The sequence below is a fragment of the Falco cherrug genome, chromosome 6, assembly GCF_023634085.1.
Source record: "Falco cherrug isolate bFalChe1 chromosome 6, bFalChe1.pri, whole genome shotgun sequence".
NCBI lineage: Eukaryota > Metazoa > Chordata > Aves > Falconiformes > Falconidae > Falco > Falco cherrug.
Window position 1 is genome coordinate 23812541 of NC_073702.1, and position 24042 is coordinate 23836582.

Here is a 24042-nt window from a genome sequence, read left to right on the forward strand (position 1 = left end):
GGTTTCTGACAACTAGATTGCCAGCAGTAGGCTCTAAGGTAGATTTGTAATGATACAGAGGTTCAAACATTTTGTAATAAACAAAAGAGTAAATGAAAATGATGAAAAGGCTGGTTTTGCCTAGATACCCTCATGCACTTTTCCCCATAAATAAATAAATAAATTATAAAATAGATACTGTGCTTTTGGCTGGGAAAGTTAGTCATGTGTCAACAGTGCTAAACAGACTTATCTTGCTTGTGTGTATGCAAGCATTTTCCTTGTTTCTCCTGAATTTCATCACAAAATTAATATTAAATTGGATACAACAGATACAAGTAAAAACCACTGAATTATTAAGCCAATTGATTGAGAAATTAGATTTCACTATCAGAATTCTTGATATTTGTTTCCACCTCAGATTCCTCTTGCAGGTGGTGTAATTCAAGACAACTGCAAACTACACAATCAAGAATATTCTTCTGCAGTATAAAAAGTGTTTTCTTACTAAATGTCTGTAACACAAGAATATTGCAGGATATTGTCAGAAATCATGGTCAGGAGCTATTGAAAAGAGACTAATATCACATGAAATATAAATACCTTCTAAGTAAACTAATTATGATGTATAATTGTCACAGCACTCTCCAAACTATCAAGCTGCAACAAGGTCTTTTACCATCCCATACCAATAAACTCTTCATGCCAGTCCCTCTGCTGCCTTCTCCTAGTCTCTCCTCACCCAGGGCTCGCTCTTCTGTTTCTTCTTCCCTCTCTCTACTTCTTCCTCAGCTGCTCTCTCTTCATTGGCTCTCAACCACTTAATCAGCCTCAGCTGCATCTTATCTACATCTACCAACTCGCTGCCCCTGAAGCCAACCCACAGTTATATATTATCAATGCTAATTAACCCAGCTTCATTCCTCTACATATAAAGAACTTTGGATTCTTAATTTCATTCTGGTTTTGAAGGTTAAATCATAGACTGAAGTTTAATATTTTTTTAATATTAATAATTAAGTTCACTTCAAAAGTTAGCCAGAGAAGCTTTTGATAGCTGGAAGTTTACAAACAGCTATTACGTAGCTCACATTACTTCTCTGCTGCAGCACTGCTGCAGTGATTAGTGTCACTTGCATAAGATTCCAAACTGCTCATCATTCCTTAGTAAATCACAAATATCTTACTGAAATCTACTTCATGGATGGATGTTCTGGAGGTGAGATGTGGCTGACTTTTCAATCCCTGCTAAAAAAAACCAAAAAAACAAACAAAAAAAACCCCCAAAAAACCCAAAGCAAAATCCTCAAATTCTAGGCTGTCTTTTCTAGCCTTTTATATTCCATTTACTTAAGGTAGAATTATGTTAAAAAAATGCCTAAGTGCAGGGATTGTATGTAAAGCTATCTTCCATTTTTCATATAAATCTGGTATTATGAACATTTAGGCTAATACTCGGGAAAGGTGAAGATTTGTTAGTGTCTTGCACAATGGATGAAATTATAGTCTTGACTTGGAAGCATCTTGGATATCAATTATTGGGGCTCAGGCAGTACTCAGAAATAAGCTCGTACTTTTTCTCTGAAGATCAGATCCTGAATGGTGTAATCCCTGCAGCTGTCTACATAAAGAAACTTCACTTTGATTATAGGACTATACAGATATTTCAAACAGTGAACACTGAACAAATACATGAATTTTTAACTGAACAGCAGTTTTATCTTCTCCTCCTGTTTACTGATCTAAGCTTTTTCCAGGCTTTTAATCCTCAAAGAGCTAAGAAGTTCAGTCAAAGCCTAAATTACAGGTCTTGGCAAAAAGACCATATTGACTGCACTAGAGAAAACAAGTCCTTATTTCCAGCAGTGACATAAGAAAAGTTTTGTTAGAACAGAAAAAAAAAAAAAAAAAAGAGCGATTATTTAAGCTTTTTTGAGAAAATATAGACAAGGAGAAAACTATGAGAACTATGAGGTTATCACAAAAACTTAATTCGTCACATATCATTCTTTATTTGTGACCCATGAAAAGATGCAGTCTTGGATGGATGCAAGTGGCAGGATTCAATATGAAGTGTAGTTTTGATACAAATGCCTAAGACAATAATGATGTCTTAAATGCCTTCGGGCTTCCTGTCTGGCTTCCAGCTGCCTGCCTAGAAGGGTGCAGGTCCCTTGGAAGCCTTGTATGAAATCTTCAGGTCACTGGGGGTGTCTTGGGTAACCCTAGGCATATCAAACAGCACTGGATACCTATTATCAGCTGAAATGAGTCCTAAGGTAATTTTAAGTGTTGCAGATTGTCCAGACTGGCCTCCAACTATAGTTTCCAGAAGTGTTCAGGTCTCGCTGATGGGTCTCACTCACCCATGTTACATCTCTGAACCCAATTGAGTTGTTTTCAGTTTCTCTTGGCTAATTCCATGCAACTATATCTCACCTAAAGCACCACTGATGAGTAAGCTGAATGCCTCAGGTTTTATAGTGACTAATGAGTTTTATCTTTTTCCCCCTTTGCCCCTGTAATGAGTAGACTGGGGGGTACACAAGAACTTAGTAGAAGGATATTCCATGCTATATAACATCATGTTAAGCAATAAGAAGTGAGAGAAGGAGTGTTATTGTAAAGGTAGCCATTCCTGGGAGCCTGGCTTGGCATCAATCTCCTTGAGGGAGGTGGGATTGCCATCACATCACTTGGATGATTTTTTTTTTTAATTATTATTCCTCCTTTGCTTATTAAACTATATTTAATTTGACCTATGGAGGTGTTTGTGCTTCAGGTTTTTTCTATTGTTTTCCCTGTCCCACAGGGATGAGGGCATTCCCTCAGTGAGGAGCTGTGTGGTGCTTAGCCGATGGCTGAGGTCAGCCTATCACAACACCACACTAAACATGCATGGTTTACCAGGATAAAAGAACAAAAATTTGTGGAAAACTGGCATCCTATCTTGCTGACAAGACAATGCTGTTAAACCTCACTCCTTTTATGCCAATATCCTGTCTGCATTGCCCTAGTCTGCAACAGCAAATGTTTTCCAGGAACAGCAACGGCAAATGACCCTGAAGTGCTGGATATAGGTGTTGATTGCTCCATTAGTAAGTTTGCTGACAATACCAAACTGTGAGGAGGTGCTATTGACTCTCTTGAGGGACAAAATGCCTTGCAGAGGGATCTAGATAGAATGGAGCATTAGGCAATTGTCAGTGGTAATAAACATAATAAAGTGCAAGTGCCAAATTCTGTACCTGAGACGGAGTAATATCAGGCACAAAAATAAACTGGGAGAGGAGTGGCTGGAGAGCAGCCCTGCAGAAAGGGATCTGGGGGTGCTGGTTCACAGCAGGCTCAGTGCGAGTCAGCTGTGTGCCCTGGCAGCCAGAGGGCAAACCCCATCCTGGGGCGCATCAAACACAGCCAGTCAAAGGAGGTGATTATCTTGTCGTGTTCAGCAGTGGTGTGGCATCACCTTGAGTACCCTGTGCAGTTCTGGGCCCCACAATTTAAGAAGGGTCTTAAGGTACTTGAATGTGTCCAGAGGAGAGCAACAAAGCTGGTAAAAGGACTGGAAGGCATATCCTGTGGGGAGCAGCTAAGGACTTTTTGGGCTCATCTAGTTTGGAGAGAAGGAGGCTGAGGGGTGACCTTATTGCTCTCCACAGCTTCCTGAGGAGGGGAAGTGGAGAGGGAGGTGCTGAACTCTTCTCCCTGGTATCCAGTGACAAGATGTGTGGGAATGGTTCAAAGCTGTATCTGGGCAGGATTAAACTGGGCATTAGGAAGCATTTCTTTATAGAAAGGGTGGTCAAACACTGGAATAGGTTTCCTAGAGAGGTGGCCAATGCCCCAAGCCTGCAGTGTTTAAGAGGCATTTGGATGATACCCTTAGTAACATGTGGTAACTTTTGGTCAGCCCTGAAAAGGTCAGGCAGTTGGACTCTATGACTGCTATAGGTCTATTCAAACTCAATATTCTGGTCTACTCCTATTCTATTCCATTCTAAATGTCTTGTATGCTAGGGTTCCTCAGATAGTGCAAGGCAACTAAATCAAACACCCTGGGGAAAAATCAGCTCAAAGTTAGACAGTTGTGTGTAGGTGTCCATGTGTGTGTTATCTGTAGACATTTATCTCCCATTATTGCCAATGGAGAGCATTACAGTGGTCTGAAAACAGGGATCCAGTGCAATTTCAGATGTGGTGCCTGACTTCCAGGTGTCACTCCAGTGTCATACAGGAAACCCATAAACTCTCATATGCCATGTCTGATAGCCCCATGAAGATGTCTTGAAAGCCCTATGGTGTCTCACTGAAATTAGGTATCTGTATTAGGACAACTGAATATAATATTCATCAATAAAGTCAGTAGAACCTAGAAAGAAATTTATAGCACTCTAGAATAGTAATTTTGTTCATGAATCAGTTGTTTAAGCACTGGTGTTCTGTGCCATTTCAGGATATTCAGGATATGTGTACAGAGCTGTAGATAAGACACGATTTATAGGAGATCCATGCCATTCTAGAACAGCAACTGGAGCCCAGGGGAAAATACTCCACTGATAAAATGAACTAGATAGTACACTAGATGCTTTTGTTTATGTTATTGAATTCTGGATGAGTCCCAATATACATGATGTATCTGTAGCCATGTAAAGATAGAAATCTAAATATGGGCATCTTAGTTACTGAATCTTATTCTTGTTGCTCTTTTCCATCCCACTAGGCATGTATTTTCTGCTCACACTGGAAATTCTCTACAGTTAGAGACCATCTTTTTAATCTATACTTCAACTGGACCAAGGAAGCTGGCCAGTATTTAGACTCTTGGGGATTAGATTATATAAATGTTTTATATACCATGTGCTTGAGGATAAAATAATCTGTTTGTGTTTTTGTGGGTTTTTTTAAACCTCTCAACAATGTAGCATTTCAGAGCATAAAGGCTGCTGTTCAAAGGCTAATCTGACTACTATATAATGCTGCAGGTTACAGGCTTAGTACTACAGACCTTGATCATATTGGCAAATTCCTCCTCGTAATGACTCCCCACAATATTTTAAATCAAATTTTAATCTGCTTTTTCTGTGGTGCTCTAGTATCATAATCATAATATTGATATAAGATTCCATGAATTCTACCCACTGCCTTGGGCTAATGGTTTGTCCCTTAGTTTTTAATGAGTGGAGAGACTGCGAAAATTCATCCCTCCATTGATTTTCATAGAGTAACATCAAGCAGAGATTAAGATCAATATCATGTTTTAACTCATCTGTGGCTGTAATGTATTTTGCAGTCCAAGAAATCTTTCAGTGTGAGTTCTGAGGACAGGTAATTAAATGGAAACAAAAAAACCCACCCCCAACAAACCCAAACAAAACATTTTTTTGATAGAGACTGGAAGCATTATGAGATATTAACCAATGCATTGCTTACAATCACAGGAGACTGGACTAATTGTCGCATGCAGCACATTTCATTCTAGAGTTTCTAACATACTGCTGTTATAAAACACAGAATACCTGTATATATTTTCTTTCAGAATATCTTTTGATACTGTGTTAAAAAACACCACCTATATACCTTCCCACAGTCTTTTTTTAACTTAAAATTCTCTACCACTCCATGCCATAAGGAGGCCTTGTAAAAATGAACACAACTTTGTCAGAACTCCAGACAGCCTTTTTGTTTTCTTGTTTGTTTTTATGACTGTTTAGATATTGTGGTAGCTGGCTGTGCAGATTTTTCACTCTCAAAATGAAAGCACCAGTTATTTCTTAGGTACTTGCTCACACAGTTGGGTATAGCAAAAGGAAATACACCAGTACTAATAGTAATACAAATAATGAACATGAAAATCTTGGTTGTTCTACTGTAAGAGAAATATAGAGATTTTTAACAAATTAACACAGCTTCTTGGCTTGTTAAAACTGAATTTTAGTGCCCCAAATGAAAAACAGTGCATAAAATCATAGGAAAAACACATCTGGGAGGGATTCTGCAGGTGATTTCAAAGCAATGCTAACTTCAAAACGAAATCATTTTGTCATGGGCCTCATCCAGTTGAGTTTTGGAAGCATGCAGGGATGGATATCCCAAAGCTTCTCTGAGCAACCTGCTTCAGGGCTTCACTGCTCTCATGGCGAAGAACTGCTTCCTCACGCCCAGCTGCAATTTCCCTTGCTGCAAATTCCCTTTGTTGCTACTTGTGACTGGTGCACCACATCCTTTCATTCTGCACCTCTAGGAAGGTCCTGGTTCTATCTGCTGTATAATGTCCCTTCATACAGTGGATAGTGGTAGAGAGAGATTTCTTTGCAGCAGGAGGTGCTGGTCTATGACCAACCCAGTAAGAAAGGTACTTGGAATCTGTGAACCATCATTTAAACAGTTATTTATTAAAGACAGAATAGCATAGATAATCTGACATTCCTTTATATACTGGGAACCCTGAGTTCATCTCATTTTATAATTATTTCATGTACCAATCCATTGGTAATATATGGTCTGGGTCTTCTAGAAAAGTTGTGCATGAAAAACCAAAAAGATTAGATTTGAGGGCTTCACACTTATTCTGTCCATTCTGAGGGTTTTGGGCTTGTTTTTGTACTTCAGTGAGTCAATATTTTTAACAAACAAGAAATCTTTTTATTTTCTTCAGCCAGGAAAACATTGTAGTGTGAAGGGAATGAATGTAAACTAACATTTTTTGTACACATCATAGCATTAGTATTACACAAGATCCAGTGGTATTGTCATTAAAGCATATGCTCTAGTAAGAAAAAAATACGAACTAATGCAGGGAATTTCTGATTTGTCATTATATCTGCCTAATACCTACTGCCTTTATCTTTAAAGTGCAAAATATTAAATATGGTATTAAAACATTGTTAATAAAGAATGTTACAGATCCTGTACAGCAATGTTAACTTGAAAATAAGATAGAATTATGAAATGTTAAATTGATCCATCACATTTATTACAACACAATGTCCTAGCTGTTCACCAGCTGGAAAATAATTAGTATTTACATAAGGTTAAACAAAGAAAAGCACCAGGTTATGAAAAAAAACTAAAAAAAAAACCACCACCCCCCAAAAAAAATACCCAAAAACCAAACCAAAAAAACCCAACTAAAAAAAAAAAAGGGCGACAACTCAGTAAAGTATTTGATAAATCATACTTCATTTATTTGGGGTGTATTTAGGACTGGATTTATCACTGTAATACTCCAGGGCTACAGAGGAATTCTATGCCACTTTTTTTCTTTAGTTAGGTAAGGTTGAAATAAATTGAGATTTTAGCTCAGTGAAAATTCCTACACTTCTGCTACATTTAGGAAATCAACACCACAGCAGCTCTGCTGATAAGGCAGCAACATCTTCCACTTAAGGGAAAATGAAAACTCACTTGAAATTATATCAAGACATAAGTGTAGGTTATTTTTCTGAGAAATTAAAAATTGTTTATTGAAGTGCCTATACAGTTGAAAAAATAGACATTCTCTAGTCATACTAACCTTTCCTGCAACCTTTAATAAATTCACAATGACCTTAGATAGTCTTCTCCAGAGTTTATTTTTTTTCTTTTGACAGCATTTCCTAATGCTTAACTTGTATCTTTCTTTCTGCATATGAAGAGTATTACTTTTCCAGCCTAGATGTGGAGAAAATCTATGCCTAACAGCTTTTAAAATATTTGTACATTATATGGTGACCCAAAGAGTCCTTCCCTTAAAGGATTCTCTTTCAGCCTTTTCTCACAGATTATGGTTCAAGAAACTGATTATTGGCATCACTTACTTCTGGACTTCCATTGTGCCGTACCTTCTGGCAGCTCGTGCCTGAGAACAGCACTGCAGGTGAGCTCGAGCTCTGGCCGATGCATCTGAATGATGGCACATTTTGACGTGTTGACTTTCCACCTAAGTACCACAATATGTGATATGTTGACACTGTTAAACCAAGAGGTTTTTACAGACCTCTTACAATAACTGTTTTTCCCCTATCGTTTTCCTGTAGAATTAGTCATGCCTAACTAAATTAACTTTGCCCTCTAGTGTTCTTTGATTTCCTGCTCACTTTACCTGCAAGCTTATTGAACATAGTCTATATTCTATTATCCAGATAATGAGAGTAAAGAAAAGAACTGAATTTTAGCTGCCAGAACTTTTCTTGCGAAATCCCAGATGTTGAGAGAGTCTCAAAAGACTTACAGAAGTCAAGATGGAATTTTATTTGTTTGATAAAATTGAATATTTCACATCCAGGTAAGCTGTTATTGATTTCTGTTGCTTTTCAGGTGCTAACAAATAGCTTGTCTGAGGATAATTTCCAGGAACTGAGGCTAAGCTGAATGATTCCTCCATTTTTTCCCCTTGCTGGTGGTTCTGTGCTTGTCCTATGTACCACAAAATAATTTGAAAACATATATGATCTAAGTACTCTCTAATTTTTTATTTATATTCTACAATGAGTCTCTACTATTTTGTAGGGTTTATGTGCACTAAGCACTTGTTCTTATCAAACTTTATAGAAATATCAGGAGGGAAGGCAAGGGTGTTATGGAAAAAGAAGGCAGGATCATTAAACCACTTAATATCTCTTGTTTGCTACCTCTCATGATCTCATGCTATACCTCGACCACTTTTCGTTGTTCTGTATTACCAACACCTTAGGTTTGAGAGAAGCTTCTATGTCTCTGTGTATATATACACACATACATATGAACCCAACAATATATGTATTTTTATGCAAGTGCATATGTACTTATACATGTATGTAATACACATCTAATATATATGTGTGTGTATATACATGAGATAGATATATATATATACACACATGATAAAGGAGGTAGAAGCTCCTTCTGAGGGAAAGCAGGAAGAAAACATCATGGCCAGAAGGCAGACATTTATGCTAGTTAGCAAAACAGATTTGCCAAAGTGTGTCAATACCAAAAGGCACATAAACATTTTCATCCACGTAATATATATTTCTATTCAGAAATACCTTAAATCAAATTTATATTTATCAAATGTGCAATAGCAATTGTACTGAATTCAAGATTAATCAATATCATATGAGATCTCTGTTGATTAAAAAACAAATTTCAAAGATTTCTTTGGAAAGCTAATTCACTTTGTGGTTTCATTGCTTTTTTTTCTTTTTTTTTTTTGCTTTTCAATATTGATGTAGAAAGTGCAAAATAGAATTGTCAGTTATCCACCAGAGATATGTGAACCTTTGGGATTTAAATTGCTTGATAATCCATAAATGTGATAACCTTATGACTCTATCCCAAAATTATTTTGCTGCAATCTTTTTCATGAAAAGTGAATGTTGTATAAATCAAATTAGGAATGAAAGCCTTCTCTTCCCTTGATTTTCAGTAGAGTTTGTTGCAGGATTAGCTCTTTTACAGCCAATAACTGAGCAGCTCCACTGCTCAGTTTGCATGGATACATTATGATTTAAATTATCTATCATCCACATTTCCACATCAATGCCCAAGAAAAACTAAAATTAGGAAGATAGATAACCAGTGTAGAAATGAAGACAGATTATGGGGCAAATTTTCAGTTGACATAAATGGGTGTTACTCTACAGAAGTCAATGAAAATGACTCAGTAAATGTAGCTGAAAATCATGGTACAATTCATTTTGCAAAAATAAACAGCTAGCTACTTTTTATACTGTGCTATATGTGGCCAAGTTGAGCAGATGATTTGTTCCTGAAAATAATTTTTTTTATTAAGGTGGAGATTTTTATGTTTTTAAGACAAAGTTTCTCTTTAGATATTTGATATATGGTGGGGGTGACGAGGCGGGGGGGATGCCAGGAAAAGCAAGTTACAAAGATCTGAAGAACAGTTGAAGAGCAAGTGAAGTTAAAAATTGGGCAAGCAATGTAAAATAAAGAGAATGAGATGGTAAGACACTGAGTCAGGGTAAGGCACGTAAGCTCCTGCCATTATATAGGTTGTAGTCCTATAGCTTAATGAATATAAATAATCATAGAATCATTTTGGTTGGAAAAAGCCTTTAAGATAATGGAGTCCAGCTGTTGCTTTTTTGGGGTTTATTTTTCAGCCGAGGCAAAGTGGGCTGAATGATGGGTTAACATCAGCTGTTCCGTTCATTGGAAGCTGCCTGTAACTTGCCCTCCCATTACAGGGTGTTCTGTTACACAGATTGCACCATTCCCCTTTCCTAACACACATTAAGTTCAGAATTTAAAAGCAGCCATTTATAATCATGACACTGAATGGAACATTCTTTTTGCAGGTATTTCACAGGTGGTTAAGATTCACACTTCCTAATTAAGAACCCTAGTTCCATGTTTCCTATTCTTCAAGGAGATAAAGCACATATACTTCCATTCACACAGTATATGCCTTCATTCTTCCTACTCCTTTTCCTTTACGCTCTGCATTTTCTCACGTGTGTCCTTGGGTCTTCAAAAATATTCTTTCTAATGCAGAAAATATATTTACCCTATATCTAAATCAGCTTTTCTTTTGGTTATTCTTTTTTCTTTCTTTTTTTTCTTTTTTTTTTTCTTTTCCTGTAGTGAAGGACTATTGAGATTGCAATACTTGCTACAACAAGCCTAGTCTTCAACATCAACTTAGAGGAATACATGAACAGAATAGACACCTTTGTACTTGAGGTTTATGAACGTTCTCTTGGATCAGAGAGTGTTATCATCTTCCCCTCCATCACCTGACAGGACTGTGGCTTACATTTATGTCACTTGCACTAAGCAGAAAGCCTGACTGTCACTCTCCAGCCCTGTACTTCAGCAGAAAAGAAGGTATAAGTTTCCTGAACACAAGAAGCTGGGAGGTTCAATACAAGTAAAACTGTATGGAAAACCTGCCTGCTTTGTCTGTTAACACCCTTGGCTAAATTTCTTTTCCTAGTATAATCCATCGTACTCCCTAGAGAGATAAAGTTATTAAACACACATGTCTGTGGAGTGCCAAGTTGGTGACTATTAGGCATTGTTTTACCACCTAATTTTCTGACTCTTTTACTCGATTTTTATGTCATGGTTTAACCTCAGCTGGCAAGTAAGCCCCACCCAGTTGCTTGTTTACCCCCCAGGAGTAAAATAGGTGATTGCGTGTTGGAAAATGTATCATGATGTAAATGATTTGGAATAAGGGTTGAATACTGTCCTGATTTCAGCTGGGATAGAGTTATTTTTCTTCTTAGTAGCTAGTGCAGTAGCTAGATTTCATGTGAGAACAATGTTGACAGCACACAGATGGTTTTGGTTGTTGCTGGTAATGTTTATACTAAGTCAAGGACTTCTCAGTTTCTCAGGTCCTTCAGCAAGAGGGCTGGAGGGGCACAGAGCATGCGCAGGGAATACAGCCAGGACAGGTGACCTGAACTAGCCAGAGGGGTATGCCATACCATGGGATGTCATGCTCGGTATATAAACTGAGGCAGTTGGCCACGGTCTGCTGATTGTTACTTGGGGACTGGCTGGGCCTCCATCAGTGGGTGGTGAGCAGTTGTATTGTCCGCCACTTGTTTTCTTTTCTCCCTTCCCTTTGGATTTTGTCCTCTCCCACTCTCGCTCCTTTTCATTATAACAGTTATTATTATTATTGTTCTTTTGTTTTTATTTTTTATTTCCATTATTAAATTGTTCTTATCTCAACCCTCGAACTTTCCTTTCCTTTCCAATTCTTCTCCCCACCCCCCTGGGTGACGGGGGAGTGAGCAAGCACCTGCATGGCTCATAGTTACTAACTAGGGTTAAACCACAACACTCAGCCAAAACCAGCACAGTAGATCATCGGGAATTTGACTACCAGAGAGCGAAAGATGGGTTTGCAGCCAGGAGGCCTATGAGATTCATCTCATCTCTACATTTTAACTTCCTGTCATTTCACTTTGGAGGAAAATATTTTTCAAAGGTTGTTAAATATTACAAAGAGGAACCTAATAGGATTTTCAAAGTGCCTGGACATCGAAATCCAATTAACCTTTATCTCATGTGCCTTTAGGTCTTTCTGAAAATTCCAACCTAAGAAAATTCTCAAAGTGGAAATATTACAGCAATACATACAAACTTTGACAGACAAAAAAATAAAATTAAAGCTTAAATCCTTTTTTTGTCATGCAAAATATATATTGGCTTTGAGTTTACATTTTTGCTTTTGAATTTTGTGTAGAAAAATACCTGCTAGTTTCACATCTACTGTTATCTCTGCCTTTCATCCTTCTTCCTCTGTGCTGTAGTTATTATCAATCAGCCAGATTATTTGCCAATGCTGAAATACTAACATCATATTTCCATATTGAATATATGAACACAAACCTCTCTGTGTCTTCCGATATGGGCTTCCTATTGCTGTGGAACATAGAGCAACCACCAATTATTTAAGTCTGTAACCCAACATTGTTGCAAATCCTTTATAAACAGGATTCCTACTGACATGATTCCTGCCTTGGTTTAGAAGAAAATGCAGGAGACTAAAATCAGGCTTGGCTTGAATTCATTAACCTCTTCACCAGGCAGAACAGGCCCAGCTCTCTCAGCCTGCCCTCACAGGAGAAACGCTCTATTCCTTTAACTATCTTCATGGACCTTCACTGGACTCTCTCCAGTATGTCTGTACCTCTCTCGTGCGGGGGAACCCAGGATCAGTTACAGCACTCCAGGTGGGGCCTCACCAGTGCTGAAGAGAGGGGCAGGATCTCCCCCTTTGGCCTGCTGGCAACACTCCCCTAATGAACCCCAGGATGCTGCTGTCCTTCTTTGCTGCAAATGTGCATCGCTGGCTCATGTTCAGCTCGGTGCTTACCAGGACCCCCAGGGGCTTGCTCTGCCAAGCTACTCTCCAGGCACTCAGTCAGCCCCCAGCATGTGCTGGGGTCATTCCTCCCTAAAGGGCTGGACTTTGCGAACTTGGAAAACAAATCTCACGCTGTTCCATTTCAAGTGTTGACACTACCTGTTCAGTTTGAAACTTTCAAGTCCCTTTCTACAGAACTTCTCTCCAGCAGGGTAGATCCCAGCCTTTACTTCACTCCTGTATTATGTTTTCCCAGGTGCAACACCTTATATTTGTCTTTGTTGAACTTCATAAGGTTCTTGTTAACACATTCATCCAGCCTATTACTTTAGGGAATCTGTGCTGGCTTTTCCAATCACATGCTTCATTTGACTTGTGACAGCCCCAGGAGGATTCATTCCATAACTTTCCCAGGGACTGAAGGAAGACTAGTGGGCCTATAATTTCCTGGATCCTCCTTTAAGCCCTTCTTGTAGACAGGGGTGACATCAGGCTTCTTCCAGTCTTCTGGGATGTCCCCTGATCTTCACAACTTCTCAAAGATTGTGGAAAACAGCCTCACAACTGTGTCAGCCAGCTCTCTTAACACTCTTGGGTGTCAGGACCCATCAGTTTGTAGGGTTCAAGCTTCTGTAATAGTTCACACACCAACCTATCCTTCACTGATGGTGGGTCTGTGGTTGCATCAAACTGGATTTTTTCTCCCAAGGCCAGGGGCCCAACAGTGCTGATAAAGACAGAAGTAAAGAAAGTTTTGAGAACCTTGGCCTTTTCAGTGTTCTGGTGACTAATTTGCCTCTCTTGTGTAACAGTGGGCTAATATTTTCCTTCTGGTTTTGTTTCTTGTTTACATACCTGAAGAACCCTTTGTTGTAGTTTTTGACATAATAGAAAGTTCCCTAACGGATGGTAAAATCTCTGTATCCCTTTCACCCTTCTTCTCACTCCATTTCAGACTTGAACGTATGTTTAGAAGGTGTAGAGATCCCTGCCAGTAGTGCAGCATGTCTAGAAGCAATACAGACTTTTCTGTCAGCAGTCCAGAGCATATGATGCTGTAGCGATCTGAACACCAAGCTTTGGAATGACACTGACTTGCCTGGAATCAAGTGTATATGTCTCTTAATTGATTCCACAAGGTACCAGCAGATTTGACCTTACCATACGCTCTTGGGAACTTGGATTTTCCTCCAAAGCTTTGTTCTTCCATCACTCAAAAACTTGACTGAATACCAGAATTTTGTATAAAGCAAGCCAAGGAAACTAAGTTCCAGGCAGTTTGGCAAGTTGCAAACCACCACATCAGTGTAGAGAAATAATAGCCAGTGCCTGCTTACCAGCTGTTAGACCTCAAAAGTCACTCACTGAAGCTTCATTTCTACACCACACATAAACACGGCTTTGTACATTTGCTGATTTGCTCAATGTTCTTATTTGTATCCTGTACAGTCCACCTGTCATTGGACTTTTTGACACAGTCGATCTATAAGGTTTTTAGAAAATCTTGCTTGAGTCACTTGAACTACAGCTCCTTAATTTGAGTTAGCATCAGCATAACTGAACAATTCATGTCAGTAAGTAGCCCCTGCTTAAACTAACAGCTTCACTTGTTTTGTACAATTTTATGCTTAGACAGGTTCTGGACTACTGTGGAGCATTGGGTTCATGTCTGTATGAAAAATGAGAATATTGCTCAGGGGCTTTTGCAGCTGAAACTTCACCTGTGGATCTGTATGACTGTTCTAATTCTTGCGTTATTTTCCAATATACATCTACTAGTGTAAAATCCGAAATTTACAGAGATGAGGCACCTATTTTATATGCTGAAAAGAGTTTTGTTGACTGTTGGCCTGAAAGACATTAAAGCATACCTAGCCTTGCAAACCTAACAATTCAAGTGCTAAGGATGGGAAGGTACTTACCTACTTTGTTCAGTCAGTGTCGATTTTTCATAAAATGAAATGTGAGAAAGAGCTGTATGCTTTGATAAAAGGATGTCGTGGTTTAACTCCAGTCAGCAACTAAGTACCATGTAGCTGCTCACTTTCTGTCCCTCATTCCTGGAATTAGAAAAAAAAAAAAAAAAAGTAATACCTGTGGGCTGAGATAATTAATAATTGAAATAAGGTAAACTTATTTATAATAACAATACTACTAGTAGTAATAATTGTAATGGAAAGGGAAATAACAAAAAGACAAAGAGAAATAAAACTCAAGGAAAAAAAACCAAACAAGTGGTGCACAATACAATTGCTCACCACCTGGTGACCAATGCCAATTTAGTGCCTGAACAGCGATCCCGTCCCCCTGGCTAACTGCCCCCAGTTTATATACTCAGCGTGACATTGTATGGTATAGAATACCTCTTTAGCTAGCTTGGGTCACCTGTCCTGGCTGTGTCCCCTCCCCATTCCCGTGCTCCCCCAATCCCCTCGCTGGCAGGACCTGAGAAACTGAAAAGTCCTTGACTTAGGATGAACATCACCCAGCAACAACCAAAACAATCTGTGTGTTGTCAGCATTATTCTCACAAGAAACACAAACCACAGCACTGCACCAGCTACTAGAGAAGAAAATTGACTCTGTCCAGTCAAAACTGGAACAGAGAAACACAAAGTTATCTCTCACTGGAGGAGGGCTTCTTCATGTTTATTTTTTCAAGTGATACACTTTCATACTGGACTGCTTATGTTGATCATATTCTTCTCTGTACCAGCTATATGTATACAGTTTTGTGACAACTAGAAAAATGGCATTTGCTTCAGTTTTAGAAGACTCCCATTCTTCACATGGTCCAGTCCAAGTTAAGATTTATGAACCAGAAATTACATACACTACTAGCGTAAGAGAAGCCTTTGATTCAACTTTTGAAAATGGATTTTCAGTAGATGGCAAAGCCCAAATATCAGTTTGTCCACTAAGATTTTCAGAGTTGTGAAGATGAATATCTAGAAGGCCTGTTTTTTTGGAGTGGCAGATCAGGTCTCTCAGCAGCTGTTTATTTTAAAAAGGGAGATCCAGAATGCAACATTATTTTTTTTTCTGTAGGTTTCCTTATAGTGGCTTTTGCTAAAGCAATTTAGTATATAATTTTTTTTTTTTATTGTTATCATGTTTTAATGTTATTATGCACTTTTATTTGCTTCTTCCTAAAATGATGTGTGTGGCCAGTTCAGACCATACCATACAAAAGAACCCTTCCATGTGCTGCCTATAAGCAATGAATAACTCAGTTTCTGAGAGTGAGAATGTAGCTGAATCAGTGATGAATCAGAATAAAATTAGTAGAGCTGTGGACATGATTAAAAGGATCGTGAGGTATATACATACCAAGTTCTCCCCATATAAAGTCAGAGTAGCTCTAATGCTGTCTGATACCTTCAATTAATCACAAGTAGACTCAGGAACCTGGTATAAACCGCACTTATGTTTATGTACACATATGTATGGATATGTGCATTTCTTTTTTCTTTCTTGTGCCTAAGACACTCAACAGATAGTGATGCTAAAATGAATCTGTGTGAATGGATTCTGTTTGTGAAAAGATTCAGATTTCCAAAATACTTATACAAACATAATAGCATTGTATTCATCCTTTTTTATCATTATACAAGTCTTCACCATCTGTATGTCAGCAGCAATTTTTATATTAGCTTCCATGTCACTGATCACAATATTGGGTAGAATCAAGACTAAAACAGTCCTTCTGAAAATCTCCCTTTTGAAATAGATATGAATGTGTCATTAATAGTTATATTGGAGATCATACAATCTATCTTATATATAGCATATAGTGCCAATTTCGTATCATAATGTCATGCTTTACTAAGACTTTTTTCAAATGTCTGTTTTCATTTTCTTTTTCAGACAAACTAATAACTGTCAACCATGTAGTCAGATTTATTTGTCAAGGTTTATTTTCCATAAAATCTCTTTAGTCCTTTCTTTATTTATTAATTTCCTGTTCTATCTAGAACTGATACTACACTGTGAGTCTTTGAGTGATATGAGTATGTTGTCCTTACCTGCTGAATATTGACAGTAACACTGCCAATTTTTTTATATCTCTGGTATTGAAAATTGACATCAGCAGAAAAGAAATTGTCTCAGTCAAGTCTTTTACTATACTAAAGGTGTTTATCATCTCCTGCTTACAAATTGCTTTCTTCATACTTATGTGGCATTCATGTGGTGGCTTCCGCATGGTTCTGTTTCTGAAATGTAGCATATGAATGAGATGCTTCTGCCTATAATATTTCTATTGTCCCAAGCTGATGAAGCAATGATCACAATATCAGCTTTCAAATGCTAAAATAAAATTCTACTTTAAGAATCAAAGTCATATGATGTATCTATGCAATGGTATTATGTTGCAGTCTGTAAAACACGTATGGAAATGACTAATTTGGCAGTGTCCTGAACTCACTATATTTCAGACAGCTTATACAGAAGGGATGACTTATGCAGGAGCTTACAGATATTCACAGGAATTCATTCTGCAGAGTAAGATATTTCCTACAGGATTGTTGGTATTATGAAGTATTCAACATAATAGATAATTTACAGAGCAGGCAAATTTAACTTTTATAAGGAGGTGACTTTTATGACCTCTTTCTTCATACCCTTTCAGCTAATGAAGTTCCGCTATGAGTAAGTTCAGTAGCTGGAGATCCATGCCCTTTTATTCAATTCAGTCTTTCTCGAAAACAAAAAGCACTGAGTAACTCCTGGAATTTTTCTCCTTTTGTGCTCACATAATGCAGCTCCCGAGTCTTTCAGCATCTTCATTCTTCTGATTGAAGAATGATCTCACTACACCTCAGAAAAGATTGTCAACTACCAATGCATCAATATACTATTATTTTAAATAAATGTAAATACTACATAAAAAATAATGCTAATAAAGATTATCAACATGTGGCTTTACACTGTGTATAAAACCATCTCTTATTTTTCAGTTGTTGCAAGAGAAAAAAATAATGTCATTCTAATAGCAGTAAAAATTGATAGGAAAGATGAATATTTTGTCAACTATAAGTCACTTTTTCATTTATTGAAAAACAATCTGATGTTGTTCAAAGCATGTTTATTTTTAGCCCTTGTCTTTCAGTATCATTAAATAAGAATTTGAGTAACAGAATGCTCTTATTCATGATCTTTATTTGAAAGTTTGCTATAAGACATTCTCTGACATCAAATAGTGCTTTGTATACGCATAGAAATATTTATGAATATATTTGTAATGCTCCTTATTAATTTTTGTCTGTTAGTGACGGCTTTTGTCACATTTTTTCAGTGTAGGCCATGAAGATAGTTAAATAACCAATCAAGAGTCTTTGAGCCACTGCACATGAAAACGTGCAGGGAAAGAGTATATAAATTGTTTATAATATAATTTAATTTAGGAAGGTACTACAAAAAATTCTTATATTTTAAAGAGTTCTTCAGAGAAAATGGGGCATGTACCTCACTGATAAATAAGGTTCTTCTGTGGTAAAGATTCCTAGGGCTTCATATTAAACCATCTCTTTGTAAAAGTCATATTAATTGCTGGAGCAGTTTTGGTGATCTCAGCACTGCCTGCAATCAGATGCAGCTGATAGTGTCTCAGGACAAATCAATCACCTGATCACCATAATACAGACAGGAGACAGCGGTATTAGAATAATGCTCCTGAGTTTTATGTAGCTTTGGTCTTTTTTGGTCTGTTTCATCCTGGCAGTTGATTTTTTATCTCCCTGCAGTTCATGGAGCATCACTGGATGACCTGCCTGTGGCCTTGCCTAGCCATTAGTGACAAAAAAATCAGAGGAGAATCTTCATTTCAAGCTTCCTCTGATGGGAAGATGAGGTGTGAAACATAAAGAGATCCAAGACCCCTCCACATGCTCACTGAGGGCATATTATAGTTGAATAGGGCTTCCCATATAGGAATGGTTATAGGACCAGGCAATCACAAACTGCCTTGTTTTGGTCTCCGGTTAGCAGTCATTTTAGGTGCTGATGTTCAGTTTACAGAAACCTAGTGAAATACAGGTGTACCACAGTAGTCATGTCTAGCAAATAGTAATTTCTGCTACCAGGCAAAACACAGTGTGAAAGCTGCTGGGCATACAGATACTTGTGTCAATGTTACTTTGAAATAAATAGCCATGTAACTATAATGCTTTCTCAAACATAAGTATAATACATTTAGTATTTTCCCCAGTTAATATGTCTGGAATTGGGCCTGGGTAAATACAGAACATTTTACTGTGGAGAAATGAAGCCTTGTATTTTGTCTTCCTCATAAATGCCCTGATCAGGGCAACATACTGAGACCAATGATGTTTTCAATACAGTGATAAGAAATGGAAGTCAATGCAAACCTGAGAAATCTGGATCTGAAATGTTCAGAAATGGTTTTTAAATACATCAGCTTACCTGACAGAGCAGATGGCAATTCCAAACTGAATGAAAAGCCAACTGTAGTGATAGAACAGTTCCAAGCTGATGGAAAGGAATAAACATTTTGGGCAGGAATCCTCTGTTAATAGGGTAATGTTGTCTGAATTTACACAGAGGATTCTCATAAATGAAAAAGGATTTTGACCTCGTACCTCAGGGAGCAGAGAAGAGAGGCATTGATACGTACGGAAAGACTCCAGGAGGAAGCCAATATATAGGTATATATGCCAAGATATAGTTGCAGAGATAAATAGCTCAATTGATGTGTGAACTAGCTGAGTACCTAATTGAATCTGACCTGCTGGAACAGAAGAATGAAGATAAATCTAGACATGTCATTAATGGAAATGAGCAGAGCCTTAAGATTTTACAGGTGTATGGCATTGAGCGTGGCAGCACCAGGTAGTATTAATGAGGGGTAGATCTCATCTCACACCTTTCCTGTTCCTCTGATATTTGGACTGAATATACTGTTGCAAATGAGTATTTACTCAATAACTCTTGAAACAAGAAGCCTGCTGAAAAGGAAATAAATTAAAATATTAGCTTTATATTATATAATGAAAGCTAATAGGTTTTGTCACTCTCTTTGCTGTTAATTACTCTTCATTCCTTGTCAGTCAGATAATACAGCTGAAATAAGTGGCACCTGCCAGCTGAAGTAGAGGTCTTTAACTTTGTTGGCACCACTGGCTTTGAAATTTAAGTTGCAGGTTGCACAGCTGATAACAGTTGACACTAGTTTTACTTTGATTTCAGTGCAGATGCTCCTCATTTATGCAGCAAAGTGTGAAATCAGAATCAGGCCTTCAGGAGCTATTTCCTTATTAAATAACTTTCTTGCTACAACACCTGCAAAGTTGCTTATCAGACAGGAACGGTAAAATCATGTGAAGATAGAATTTGGTAGGAAAAAGCTATCTGAAAAGCAAAGTTGTTAAAGCATATATATTTATATACATGGAAAATATACATGTAAAAATATCTTTTCAACATACTTCTGGAGAAGATGCTTTTACCCTTGCAATCAATGATGGGACCAAAGTAGAGGAGCCTTGAAATCTTCAGCCAATGCTGCAATCACTAAACTTTGTTTAAACTAGGATTCTTATCTTCATTTCAGCTACAGACAGACAAAGAGGGTGAAAGAAATGGCAAGCAGATACAGATTGTTTGCTGTGAAACTGGAAATCTAGGCAGATTCAAGAATCTTTATTGAATTTTATTATTTTTTTTTTCTTCTGTTAGCTTGTCAGGAGTACAAAATAATGAGGAAGGCTAAAAAAATCAATTCACTTGTAGACTGCTCAAAGCAGTGTGACAGAGTAGACAGACATGTACCTGTTAGATACCTATTGTGTGACTGGTAGCTACCTATGGCATAAAAGTGGCATTCCTGCTGCTAGCTTGATTTCTTTGTCACAGCATGACCCTTCACAAATTAAAGCTTTATATCTTCCTAAAAATAACTATAAAGTGCTTAAACGATGCAATTATGTAGACGTTAGTGGCACTCCTTTTCTGTTTCGGTGCCCTGAAAACATCACACATGTCTCAGATACTGTAACTGGTCCTCTTCCTCATTTCACATACTGTAACTCGCATAATGTAGACACCACTGGCATTACATTTTTATTACTTTCTCCCTGAATTTATTCATGATGTTGTGGCTCTGTTTTACCCAGATATGTTTTGATTGTTTATTTGGGGATGGTGTATCCTGCCACTCCCAAGCACAGCAGGGCTACATTTCCCAGTAGCAGTAACAGTTCCATAGCCAAAATTTAAAACAAAATTTTAGTTTTCCCCTGAACTTTGATTCCTGCCTTTGTAATTTTCTCTTTTCTATTGTTCTCTTCTTGTCTTTCAAGCTACTTAGCCACATGTTGCCTCTTCTTCAGCTCAAACTGAGTCAACGCCCACTAGTTTGCACCTCACTGAAGCTCTGTGTCTGTTTGCGTCTGCTCCCTTTTCCTTTCCTTGATGTACCCTGTCCTGCACAGAGACCTCACCTCTGCAGAGAAGCACACTGTCACTGGAAGAAAGGCAGGAGCTCCTGTCTCCCTACCTCTCAACCTGCAGCTGGTAACAACAGCCCACTTGTCTTTCCTGTGCTACCACTTGAATATGTTGGTTTTCACCTTGGCACTCCTTGTCTCTAACCAATTTCATTCTTTTCTGTACGTCAATGTGCCACACTAACAACTACTTTCTCTCCTACTCCTACAACTGTCTTCCATCTAGCTTTCTGGCTATGTCATGCCATCTCAAATATTTTATGTTCACCCTGGAACTTACATTGATGCCCCTGCCTACATCTATCTCTACTTTCATTCTCCATGTACATGCTTTGTGCTCTGATTCCTATCGTTTCAGGGTTACTTTCATAATTTTCTATTTATTTCTACCACAGCGGTATTATACACTTGATGACCTCCTTGAACTAGTCTTTTAATCCAGCCTGGACAAATAGTGTCTCCACAGGTGCTCACCAGGCTACTTGCTATCTAATTGTATTTCTTCTGGTCCTTTCATTTTACAGCCCATTTGACTCTGCTGCTTTCCACTGAAAAGTAAATCCCTCTTGGTGGGATTTTTCTATACAGAGACATACCAGCCATATGCATGCTATTATATACAAACAACAATACAAATGAATCTAGTGTTTCAGTATAAAGAGAGACTGCGTGAAAATCCTACACTTACCTATATGTGTATGGGATTTGGGGGAATGATGAGTCCTATTTAAGATAGCCTAAAAGATTTTTAATTTTGTCCAAAACACCTTGTGATATTCCCTGAGTTTTAAGGAGACTTAAATGTTTTGTTTTGTTTTTTTTTTTTTATTTAACCTATCATCTTTGAAGTCAATCTTGGAAAATGCCAACAAATGAGATTTGTTTTTCATTTATACAGAATCTCCATGAGTGTTAAAGGGCACTTATAGAGGAAGACTGTGCATGTACCAAAGGAAAAGTGACAATGTGCATGAAGACATTTCTGGTAATGTCTGAATCTACACCTTCTAACACTTGAGTGTATTTTCCTAGAGCAATGAAATGGGATGGGAATTTAGAGGATTAAATAAACTTGCAGGATTCCTTTATTTGTGGTGTAAATGAATTCGATGACTGCTAAAGACAAGGCAGTTAAATGACAACATCAAAAACCTTGGGGAATTATTGTAATGGGGTTGAAATATTTGTCAAGGAAGAGCACTATACGGTAATTAATTATATTGCTATTAGCTCCATTGTTTAATAAACAAAGAATATCAATTCAATTTAAGTATTTCAATCTACAAAAATAACAAAGCAAAATAAGATTTTATCAAGCATCAGTAGGATAATCAATGCAACTTTTCTTCTGTTATTCTGCTGATATCCTCTGCTAATTTGTTATACTGGAAGTGAATCTTTAAATAGTTATAATTCATTTTTAAAAACTAAACAATATACCTAATTTTGGAAGACAAAATTTACAGCAAGTGGATTAGATAATTGAAATCCATATTTGTTAGGCAAATTTGTTCTAAAGTAATATGTTATCTTCATTATGAACTGCATTAACAATCAAGAAAAGTAAAGTTTTTAGTTAATGGCTGTGATGTAAAGTAAATACAGAATATACATTCTTCCATCAAGCTCATAAATGCTCGTTTATTTAAGTATGTCTGTATTATTAAATTATACATAGCCAGGGAGCATTTTTCTGGAATTTCTGCATCTAAAGTGACCAATTGTTAAATGGTATCTGGTACAGTCTGGCCCAGGACAGATGGCAATCTCTCAGCCTTTCTTTGAGTGTGAGATGGGAACTAGCAGAGTCTGAGCAATGATGTGGGAAAATCAGAAGTGCCCTGCTGGCTCAGGATGATCCATGTCACCCAATGCTCTCTTTCAAAAATATTCAAAATGAGATGAAACAAGAAGACAAATCTGGATGCTCTTTTTAGGCAATTCATTTAATAATGTCTTTAGCATCCACAGTCATTACTTTAGGAATATTGGAAGGTATATCTTTTAATATTTGTTTAGAGACCTATTAGTCATTCAGTTCTGATCTTCTTCTTCTTTTTTTTTTTTTTTTTTTGAATCTGCAGATACTATCTGGCTTCACATCATCCTGTGCCAATGAATTCTGGAGTTCAATACCCAATGAGTGAAAAAGTAGCTGTTAAACCTGATTTAACCTAGTATGTTACCAGCTTCAATGAGTGTCCCCTAGTTACATTATTTACAGGTTGTGAACAAGTTATATATTCATACTCACTTCTCAGGATTTGTAAAATCTCAGTCACACCCCCCACAGACTTATCTGGTCTCTCTTTGTAAGACAGCAACTCCATTCCCTCTACTATTTAAGTTGCCTTTTTGTATTCCTTTTCTTACATCCTTATTGGTCCTTACCAATTAACAGATGGGACTTGGTCATCCTAATCTGAAGGGTAAGAGAATTTAACTGGCTATTTCATTCAGGAATGGTCCTGAGGACAAAGAATGGATTTCAAATATTGTAAGGGGGGTGGGGGAAGAAAAAAAATAAAAAACTTGTATCATCTAGCATATGGGCCAGGAGGGAGCCAAAGCACACAGTGACAGATCTCCCAGTCTTACTGAGACTGAGACTAAAGGGCACACTGCAGAAAGTACAGGGTTTACAACCTTGACCTGGTCACCATCTCTCAGAGCACACAGTTTGAAAGATACCACTTTGGTTCTGTCATAAGCGCAAAATGTTTTCAAAAGCTCAGAGCACCAGCTGTGTAGGCAGAGTGGAACTCCCACCAAGAGCCAAAACATGGA